At 41.9% G+C, this 11300-nt stretch overlaps 1 long non-coding RNA gene across 1 annotated transcript; it reads right to left on the reverse strand.

Moving 5' to 3' along the window:
- Window positions 1–3541: 3541 nt before the first annotated feature.
- Window positions 3542–10622, reverse strand: LOC112675452 (uncharacterized). The gene is made up of 4 exons (XR_003145885.2): window positions 10579–10622; window positions 5164–5305; window positions 4550–4671; window positions 3542–4320 (listed from the first exon to the last, which is right to left on the reverse strand). It is a non-coding gene; the product is annotated as an uncharacterized LOC112675452 (long non-coding RNA).
- Window positions 10623–11300: the final 678 nt, after the last annotated feature.

Genomic DNA, 11300 nt, shown 5'->3' on the forward strand with positions numbered 1-11300 from the left:
CAGAAAACCTGGGCCACATGATTATCTTCATTAAACTAAATCACTTCAAATCAGGTGGGTATACACCTGGATTGCTCAATGAACTAGTTGATTAAATCTCAAAGACTGTCAAGTTGTGAATGTGGGTATGGAGGCGGGGTAAAGCGACCAGAGCCAGGGATGAATTTACAAACCAAGCCAGGGAGAGAGGCAGGCAAAGCCGTGGAGGAAGGAAACTATATCTGGGGTCCCAGAGTTGAGGTGGAGGGCTGGTGGTTAAGGCGGACCCAGATGCCAGAACCAGAAGGTCACAGTGAAGGGTCAAGAAACAGAGACGATTTATGGGAAGATGGTCAGGGTCTAATAACACTGAAGTGTCACAAGTCAAGGTACGGGGTGGGTTTGAAATCAGGCCAAGTGCCGAAGATGTGTCAGAGTGCCAGCAATAGAGGGGACCAGGGAGTGGCCTAGGCCCCAGGGAAGCCACAATGGAAAGAGATGAGGTGGGAAGGAAATGGGCTGGCAGACAAATCCAACTCCCAAGTGGAAAGAGGCATGCATGAGTCTGGGGAAAAAAAAAATAATAATAAAAATAAAAATTAAAAAAAAAACCCTTCTGGAACATTTAGGGGATATCTGGCACCCTTCTCCCCTAAAATTAACCAATATGAAATCATGAAAAGAGATTGGCTTGGAAGCCTGGCTTTGTCACTAACTAGCCATGTGACCTTGGAAAAGTCACTGAATGTCAGAGATAACCCAGTTCGTATCTGTCAACTTTTTTTTAGAAAGCATCTTATCCTTAATAAGTTTTTAAATGGAATTATTTTATAAGTCTAAAATACAATAGAACAAGTTTCTCAGACAGTAAATACTTTAAAATATATACGTGTGTGTAATTGTAAGTATTTTTAGCACCCCTTTTACTCTTAAACGTGTCCCAGATTGGATGACTTCATCTCTAAGTCTTGGTGTGCCTATCTAGAAATAAGAAAATTGATTCTTTTGCAAGTTTTTTATGGATCATGTATATAAAGAACCCAGCAGAATACTTATAATTCTCTTTTTCATGTTAATTTGCTTCTTTGGCTTTCTTAGAAAACTGTGTCTTAGGGAATGAGAAGATGTGGTGTCAAGGAGGAGAGTGGGGTACAGAGAACCAGTGGTAAACCCCTCCCTAAGCCACACATTCCCCCAGGCCCACTAGCTGTCCACACTTTCAGCTCCTACTTGAGCTTAAGGAGATAAAAAAGCTCCTGAGAGAGAGATGGAAAGGCAGCCAGCTCTTCTAACAAGTTCACCTAATCCTGAGGCTGGGTTCACTTAATCCGACACCAGGTCTCTGACACTCCTTTGGCTCCCATCCTTCCAGACACCACACCCCAGACAGCCTCATTTCGGAGAAGTCTCTGCACTCTGAACCCTGCTTGACCCCAGAGATGGTGCCATCCTTCATCCAGCAGATGAATTCAACTCACCTTTTCAGAGCAACAACAATAGGAGTCACCCTTGCCAATGAGTGAGCAAATCAACAAGGATGTCACTAGTGCCTGGGCAATGCCTAAGGCCATGTTTTGTCCTTTGGCTCAGACTCTTCACAGTCAGGTGGGTAACAAAACGGTGGACCTGGACTGGGGACTGGATCCCAGGCTATGGCAAAGGGTCTTGAGCACAGTCTCAGTGGGTAGAAGAGTTTTATTTAATACATTTCTTCACAATAGTGTGGTAGCAATACAATTTAAAATCTTTCAGCCTTCCAGATGACTAAGGGAAGAGAAACCCATCAGCAGCTCTTTGAAATTAGCAGGAAATGTACTGCAATGTGTGTATTTGGTAGACAAAAAAGAAAAAGAATCTGAGGATTGGGCAGATTAGATGATCAGATTTCTCATAAACCATTCTGAAAATACAGCCCTTGGAAGCCTCACAAAATGACTTTTAGGTAACAGGACAGGGGTACAGGCTGATCCCTTGGAGAGCTGGAAATTCACACTTCCGCTACTCTAGCTGGACTGGCCTAGTCCACACAACTGGGCTGCTCCTCCCATGAATTCCAGCCCATTTTCCTGTGACTCTCACATTTGGCCTGTTTTGGCTGACCCTCTTGTGTACGTAGGTGAATCCTGCATCTTGTTCCTACAACTGCCTAAAGTCCTACTCCAAATGAACAGGTCACCAACATCTAGCCTCGAATACCACTAAGGACATTCTGTGGCCCGGTGATACCAACGCAGCCTAAATCAAACCCAAGTATGCCATCCCCCTTTAGACACCATGACTTGAACTCTGGTGCCTCCTTGAGGCCGGCCGACCAGCCTTACCCTTGGGACAGTCCCCTGGCTTTGGTCCATACTTCCTAGCCTGGCCTACCAGGTGCCCACAGCCCAGTCCCTGTCCATCTCTCCTGCCTCATCTCTTACTGCCCCCCACCCTAATCTCCATACCCCATGAATATAGAAGGACTGCATGAGCATGAGCATGAACATGAGTATGAGCATGAGTGTGAGCATGAGCATGCTAGGCTGTCTTATTCATCCACCCCCTTTTCTCTGCCCCATTTATGTAGTCATCTCCTACGTGAAACTTTCCACCTTTTCCCTAAGTCCCCTTCCCTACCACAGAACTGATGTTTCCCTCCGTTCTTCCTACACCAACTGCGCAGTGTGAGTACAGCCCCTGAAACATTTTGTGGCACCCTTGCTGTCATGCTGTCTCCTCTAATTAGATTGTGAGCTCCTGGGGGATAGGCACTGGTCAGATTCATCTCTTTGTCCTGTCACCTAATCAATACAAAGAGTCTTCCTTCCTTTCTTCCTTCTTTGCTGCTTCTTTGTGGGTAATTTGGAGTCAAGTAGGCAATGTAAAAATGCATCTAGAATAGGAATTTGGGGCCAAGGATGAGGTCAAGCACCAGGAAAAAGTGGAGCAGTTGGTCAGAGAACTGGAGGTCAGGGCTAGATCAGGGAGAAAAACCCAACAGCTGGCTGGGGTCCCAAACAGCTCCCTCGGGAGTGTGTTGTCTACTCCTGGTTAGGACAGAAGCCTGCCCACCTGTCTACTGAGCTAGTGGGAGTTTGGAGGCAAAACTCATGGGTAGATTCAACCATCACTCCTTTAGTCAAGCTTAATATTGTCTCACCCAAGGAGAGTGCTCACATGCCCCAATGGTGATTGCTATAATTTGGGACCCCTGAGCAGGGGGACAGTCCAGGGGTTTCTACACAGGCTGCATTGTGGGGACTGTGAAAAGCCCCCACCCCCAGATCAATCAGAACAGGGATGGCAGACAGCATCAGTATTTCATGTACCATGGAGATCGGGAACCCTGCTTAAAGTCAGGCTCCTGAAATGCATTCCCCCACCACTTGGATCTGACCATCCAGTTTTAACATAACTCCAGTACAACTGAAAGACAAAAGGCCGCAAGTTTAAATTGACACCTTATTCAATATATGAGTGTATCAAATCAACATACTGCAGACCTTGAACTTAAACCATATGTCAATTATATCTCAGTTATATAGCTGGTTAGTGCAGGGGGAGAAAATGGCACCTGGCTGAGGTCAGGGAGGTCTATGTTGTGTGTATCCTATCAGTTGTCAAAAAAAAAAAAAAAATACAACGAAGAAGAGTTCCCTTCAAGTCTCCTAAATTCTCATTATTTCTCTTTTTTTTGCATGGGAGAAAACACTGCATTACTCCATAATGGAGATCACCATAGAAATGGGTTACATTTACACCAAAGAAAATCGACACCTGAGAATCCTCATGTTTGTGTGTGACATTGTTTATGGGGAAAGAAGGCAAAGAGTTATTCATTTTTATCAATGCTCCCAATCCTCTATGAAACTAGGTTTCTGTCATTCCTGGGGTCCCTGAGAAGTAGGGTTTTGTTTGTTTACGTCTAAAGCTTTGGCATGGTCCTCCTATGGGCCTTTCTGCCCAGTGGCCTGAACACAACACAGCCCCTGAGAGATCTCCAGCCTACCCCTTCTATAGAAACAATGACACAGCTTCCTACTTAACACCCTGCCTATTGAATTGCCCCAGGTTGGCTTATTCACCAAAGTCATTCACAACCCTGAGAGCTTCGAGAATTTCTCCACAATAACACACTTTGCTGTCCCCAGCCTCTCCTCTGTTCAAGCAGCCCACTGCCACGCCAAAGGCATCAGCGGGTAATTTCAGGCTCTACACTGAAGAGAAGTGCCAAGTTCAAGCAAGCATTATGATTATGATTATTGCTGCTTCCACAGGAAAACGGTCCCCACGTGAGGGTCAGCACACATTCAGCATCTCTGTGGTGTGTCTTCTTTCTATCAAAAGGCTGCTTTTCTGATCCTGTGAAGAGAAGGACGGGAGAAGGCGGAGCTGGATTTAAATGGAGAGAAAATTAATGAAGTGATTTCTCTAAGGAGTAGAAACCTTGTTCCTTATTATTTCCCGTCTGCAACCCTCTCCTTTGGCTCACCCTCCGCACGAACTGCAGGACCTGGTGTGAGCCATTTAAACTTTCTCTCCCTGGGCTTTTTATCTGTCAAACAAGAGTTCAAAAATTTGCTCTAACTACCTAATGGGGGCAGATGCAATAAGATTAGGTCGCTGGAACTGCTTTTGAAGACATAAAGCACTGCAGAAACAGAATTCTTCATCATCGTCTTCATCAGGTGCAGCCTCACATAAACCACCCTTCTGTTCAAACAGAAATAAAATCGCATTTCAAAGTAACAAGCAGTTATATGCCCGCTCACTAGACATGGAGAAATGAGAAGCCCACACAGCCTCTGCCATCCAGGAGTTCTCTGGCCACTTACAAACAAATAATTGCTATCAAGAGATATGAGTAGCAGGGGAGCATGGAGGAGGGTATAGTTAGTCCTGCCAGGGAATTCAGGGCAGAATTTACAAAGAAGTAAGATCTGAGCTGTCTCTTAAAAGTGGAAAAGATGAAATTTTTATTTAGGTTAAAATATTCACTAAGGAATGAAATGCCACCAAAGGACTGTTGAGGATGGGAGGGATCAGTGGGGTCGTGAAAGAACTAGAAAATTGAGGTCAAGGTTTGAAACCAGCAGTCTATCATTCCAACAGTGATAGCAGAATGCCAAGAAACTGGATTCTTGAATTATCAGCTGTGGCTACCAGCAACCACCATCTCTACCCTCTGCAGGGTGCTATACTCACCGATCGGGGATGGAGATGAATGCGCCTCTGGTTTTTATAGCACTTGACACTCTTCAAAGGGCAGGCATTCATATCATATGCTCCTTAAAGATCCCTTCCCTCCATCAATATCAAAAGTATCTACACAGGATACATATTTATCCTGGAACAAATCACCGCATTTGTCAAACAACTCCAAGTTTATTAGGACTGATGTTGCAAATAATTTCCTAATTATGTAAATGAATAAAATCTGTTTTTAATTAATCTCTAGGCTTTACTGGCATTATTAGAATAAAATATGTTTCTATCTTATTATGGAGTTGCTATTTTCAACAATTACCATGAAGGCAAACATTGACAATTATCAGATATGGCAGATTCGATTGATCTAACAAGGTCAATGGTTCAGTGGCAATTTTAGGAATTCAGCAGAATCTAACAAAAGTTCCAAACTCATGATATACAATAACCTTAAAACAGGTAGAAGTAGAATTCCGTTCAGCTTCAGTTCAACTAAATTTGGTCTGTGTGCTCTGCTCTTCGGTAAGGCTTCTGTCCCGTATGACATTCTAGCTCCTTTCTTACAATGCACATTTTATTATATATATATATATATATATATATATATAAAGGATGGTATCCAACTAATCCCCCTTTTTAAATTTTGTTTAAATTCTTATTTATTTATGATAGTCACAGAGAGAGAGAGAGAGGCAGAGACATAGGCAGAGGGAGAAGCAGGCTCCTTGCACCAGGAGCCCGACGTGGGATTCGATCCCGGGTCTCCAGGATCGCGCCCTGGGCCAAAGGCAGGCGCCAAACCGCTGCGCCACCCAGGGATCCCTAACTAATCCCCTTTTGTATATGTATCTTAATATTTAACATTTCCTTTGCCTTTCATTCTTTCTTGTACTTCTTACAGCCCTTTGGTAACAATTTTTCTTTCAATGGTACACCATTTAGAAAATCCCTAAGTGAGGGTCTATTGGTAGCAAAATCTGTCATCTTCAGTTTTGCTTTGTTCACCTGATTTATAAAATTATTATTTTGCTCCCATTCCCTAGTTTTTAATTCTAGGTTGAGAATTCCTTTTTCCCCAAGGCACTGCTGGTATCATCCTTTGTCTACTGATGTGGAACGTTACACAGTCTAATCGACAGTTCTGTGCAGATGATCACTGTTTTCATCCTGACTACTTTTAGTATCTTTTGTCTCTGGCCTATAGTTTTACAATGTGTTTAGGTGTGGATTTCTTTTATTAACCTTCCTTGGAGTTCATTAGACATCCTGAATCAAAGGATTCATGTCTTTCTTAGAAATTATTCATCCATTGTACCTTTTAGGGCTCTGCATGGACCTCACTCTAGCTTCCATATCTCTTAATGTCTCTGTCATCTTTGTGTCTTTGCCTCTCTGTGCTGAATTTTGTATATTTTCTTCAGTTCCAGTTCATGAATTTTCTCTTTGGCTGTATCTTATCTGGTCTTCAGGGTCAAAAGAATTGGAAGATAGGGCCACTGATGTTTTTGTTGTGTTATATTGAAGTATAACATATTTATCACAGTGAAAACACACATCTCTGATGACATCATGCAGGAATACATATTCATGTACCACCAGCATCCCTTCATCTCCCTTCTCAATCAATACTCTTCTGCATGAGACAGTTGTTACTCTGACCACAATCCTCATGAATACACTTTGCCTGTTTTTGAACTTCCTAACTGGTACTCTTTATCTGGCTTATTCTGCTTCACAGTATAGCTATGGGGTCTCTACATTGTTGCATTAGCTTAAGTTTTTCTTCTTCACTGCATTATAGCATTACACTGTATGAACATATCAGTTTATTTATCCCTTCTGCTGCAGAAGGGATAAATAAATAAACTGTTGATGGAGTTCTGCATTGTCTTAGTTAGGGCTATTATTTTATTTAATGTTTAATTTCTTACTATTATTTTCTTTATTTCCAGACATTCACTCAGTATTTTTTCAAGTTCAAATGACCATATCAGGTCATTTTTGATAGGTTCATGCTCCTTACTCATATTTTTACTTTTATTTTTTTATTTCTTTAAGCATATTAAATGTGTTAAATGTGTGAGGTCACTGCTGTTACTGGTTGTCTCTGTTAATTCTCATGCATGAAAAGTACTCAATGTTTCTTCATGTTCTATGATTTCTGAGTACATGTCCACTGGGTCTCAACTCAATGTTTCTTCATGTTCTATGATTTCTGAGTACATGTTCACTGGGTCCTCATTCCTATGAGGAATTCTTTGCAGTATGGATTAAATGTGGATTCCTCCAGAGATCTGTGTTCCTGCCTACCAGGTCTGCTTAAAATTCTCAGCTTGTGGTTATTAGGACTATGACAATACCATGAATTCAGGCCCCAAATCCATGTAAAAATTTACGCATTGCCATGTTCTCTACCATCAACAGTCAGTCTGAGTTGGTCAAGGTTCTCTGCTGTCTGCCTCCATGGAGTGGATGTTTTTTTCTAATTCATCTTTTCCCTGAGGATGCATCTTTCATGAGTCCCAGCTTCCCTTAGGAGTCCCCAACTGGCCCAACTCCCTATATAGTCTTTTTCGCCTCTTTCCTTTATACATAGGCATGGCCACTAAAGCTAGAGCTCCTGATCCCCTGAAATTTACTGGCGGTTGGTGATAAAGTTGGCAGCAACTTCACCCCTCAGTTACCTCTTTGGACTCCTGTTCTTCCATTCTTAACATTGGAGAAATTCCCCCTACTTTCCTGTATGCTCTTTCTCTTATTTTAAAATTATGATATAGTGGACATTTTATTAAGTATATTCAGATAGTTTAAATATTTTGTCAAGCATATTCATGACGTTTACAAATTAGATTATCTAGATCATCTCTCCAGACATAGTAGTCCAGTCAAGCTTTCTAAACCTCAATTTTCAACAAGTCAGGTGGAATGTCCCACAATGTTCATTTTCTAAAACATCACTTAAGCATCAACTCTCTGGTCTCCTGTCCCACACAAGAATTAATCCCTCTCTTTAGGTACTTTTTAATGTCTTTATCTCCTTGGAATTCTGTTAGCCCACAGGCCTGCCTCTTTCGCTGACTCCCACCAGATTCTAAAGTCTTAGAGGTCAGGGCTGTTGTACATACAGTCAGGCACATACTCTGGCCTAGAAGGAGCTCCACAAATGCTTATGGGAATGAATGAAATTGATGGTCTAATGTCAACAGCATGTCCCTAGGGAATTGAATCCTGGAATCTTTAAACCCTCAATCCTCAAACCCACTATATGTGGAAAGTGAAGGAAAACCACATATACAAAAGAGGCCTCTCCACACAAGGCCTGTGGAACCAAAACTGGAGTCACAGCAGGCCAAAATCCAGAACTGGATTACATACAGCAACAGTGGCAGTAAGCAAGGCTGAACCCTGATGGTCTTCATCATCTCATTCCCTTGGAATCTTTTGCTCCAAGCCTCAAGTTTCAGAGCACAAAGTATCACGATATGATTTCTTAAGATACTTACAAAGAGGAAAAGAATTTTTCCTGTTTTAGTGGGTTGTATTATTATGCCATCATTTATATTGAAATTACAGGAGGGAAAGAAGTACTTTTTAAAAAATTGTTTCCACCAGACTATTCATTGTAATTTCCCAGGACAACCCAAATTGAGCAATGGGTTCTAACATTATGTGCGTCCAGCTTGATACCAGATACCAAGGTCTTCAGATACCCTACAGCACTTTTTTTCTTCATGAAATAAACTATGGAAAATCACTGATATGGTAACCAAATTGAATGTTTAAGCCTAAAGCGTATTAGCCCAGAAAGTTTGTGTAATGATACCACCATGATCTGATTTCAAGGATAAGTAAGATCAAGTTAGAGGCTCTTTGGAATGATAGTGATTAGAGAGGCCTGCAAATGCCTTTACCAAGGTATTTTAAAGACTTTATAAATTCTAATGGATAGGGCAGCCCTGGTGGCGCAGCGGTTTAGCGCCGCCTGCAGCCCGGGGTGTGATCCTGGTGACCCGGGATCGAGTCCCACATCGAGCTTCCTGCATGGAGCCTGCTTCTCCCTCTGCCTGTGTCTCTGCCTCTCTCTCGCTCTCTCTGACTGAATAAATAAATAAATCTTAAAAAATAAATAAATAAAAAATAAATTCTAATGGATGCAACAGCCATTTAATCTCCAGGCCATGCCAGCCTGGGAGCATAGTGAAGGTAGAAGATAAAAATAAACCAGTCATTCCATAGCTCAGCCCTCACCAGCTATTAGAATGCTATCTTTGACCACTGCCTCCTTCAGATTAAAAAGCTGGGCATGGGGATATGAAAGGGAAAACTTGGGAGTATATGGTCCCTGGCATGTCATGTAACCTTCTGGTACCATCTGGTACCATGGTCACACCCAAAGGATGCCTAATTGCTCCCAAGTAAGCTAGATACTCAGAGCTGCTTCACAGGAGATGCCCTCCTCTACCATCCTTCCAAGCCGATGCCAATATAGTTATTCTGTGGAGGGACTGTGACCAACTATAAAGCCTGGGTGGTAGACTGTTACAATAATGCACTCAAATTTTTCATGTGCCTTGTCTCCTCCCACACTATCTCAGGGTTTGGATATGGGACTTGCGTTGGCCAATGAGACAAATAGCAAACATGGCAAATGCAGAAACTTAAAAAGTGTTTTCACATTGGAGTTTGTCCTTTCTCTTATAGTTCTTAGGACTCTTCGGCCACCATAAGAACAAGTCCAAACTAGAATCCTAGAAATTGAGAGATGGAAGGAGCTGAAATGAATTATCCAGCTGAATGAACACTGTACCAGACCATCCAGCTAAAGAGCCCCAGCAGATCTGGCTGCTGACTTCAAGCACAAAAGTTAGCTTAGCCAAGACCCAAAGAAGAATCACCTCACTGAGCCCAGTCCAATTTGCTAATCCACAGAATTGTGAACTAAATAAATGACAGCAGTTTAAGTTACTAACTTTTTTTTTTTTTTCTTTTAAAGAGAGAGAGGCAGAGACACAGGCAGAGGGAGAAGCAGGCTCCATGCAGGGAGCTCGACGTGGGACTCGATCCCGGGTCTCCAGGATCACGCCCTGGGCTGAAGGCGGCGCTAAACCACTGAGCCACCCGGGCTGCCCTAAGTTACTAACTATTGAGGGAGATTGTGATATAGGAAAAGCTGATTTATACAGCTTTTCACAAGATATGGAAAAAATAAAATATGTTCATGGAATAGATGGTAGAAGAGTAAGCATAAAGTGAAAGTATGTATCTCAAGCAAGAGGTTATAAGCCCTTGAAAAGGTATAATACCCAAGTTTAGCTATCAATTCTGTGATATAACTTGAAAAGGTTGTTACAAAGGCCACTAATTCTAAACATCTCTCTCACCAATGAACCATGGTATCACCCTCCTACCTACATCAAATCTTGATAAAACTTCTAAGCAGTATAGTATAAAGGGAGACAGTAAAACACTATAGAATTAAGAACTCTGGAATCAGACAATGGAATCAGCACTGGAATCTTTAGTACCATCTTTCATAAACCAGGGAGATAATAACACCTACTTAACAGAGCTATTGTTGTAAAGATTAAATAATGCATGTGAAGTGCATGGTACAAAGTCTGATACCTACAGGTGCTCAAAATATTAGCTTGCCTTATTAGCCATAAGTTTGGGAGTTCATCAAAATAATTAGCTACCACAGATTGAATACTTACCATGTAAAAGGCACCATGCTAAATGCCCTGTGTACATTACCTCATTTAATCTTCATCATAGTGAGGTATTTGTGCTCCCATTTTAGACAGGAGGAAACTGACACACAGAGAAATTAAGTCATTTGTTTAGTGTCACATAGATGGGACGTGGCAGATACTAACTTCAACCCTCTTTGTATCCCATGCTGTTTCCCATCCCATCATTGCCTAGTGGTTACAAACAAATTACAAAGGTTCTTCAAAATGTGCCCCCCTTCTACATTTTTGCCATTTTAGTAGACTATATACTGTGTCTATACAGGGCACTCTGCCTGGGATGTTTTCCTTATCCATGCTCCTTTCCCACTAACTTAGAAAAATCCTTATCATTTTAGGGCCAGTTCAAAAACTATCCCTGGTTGAAATATTCTTAGATTTCCC

The sequence above is a fragment of the Canis lupus genome, chromosome 30, assembly GCF_003254725.2.
Source record: "Canis lupus dingo isolate Sandy chromosome 30, ASM325472v2, whole genome shotgun sequence".
Taxonomy (NCBI): domain Eukaryota; kingdom Metazoa; phylum Chordata; class Mammalia; order Carnivora; family Canidae; genus Canis; species Canis lupus.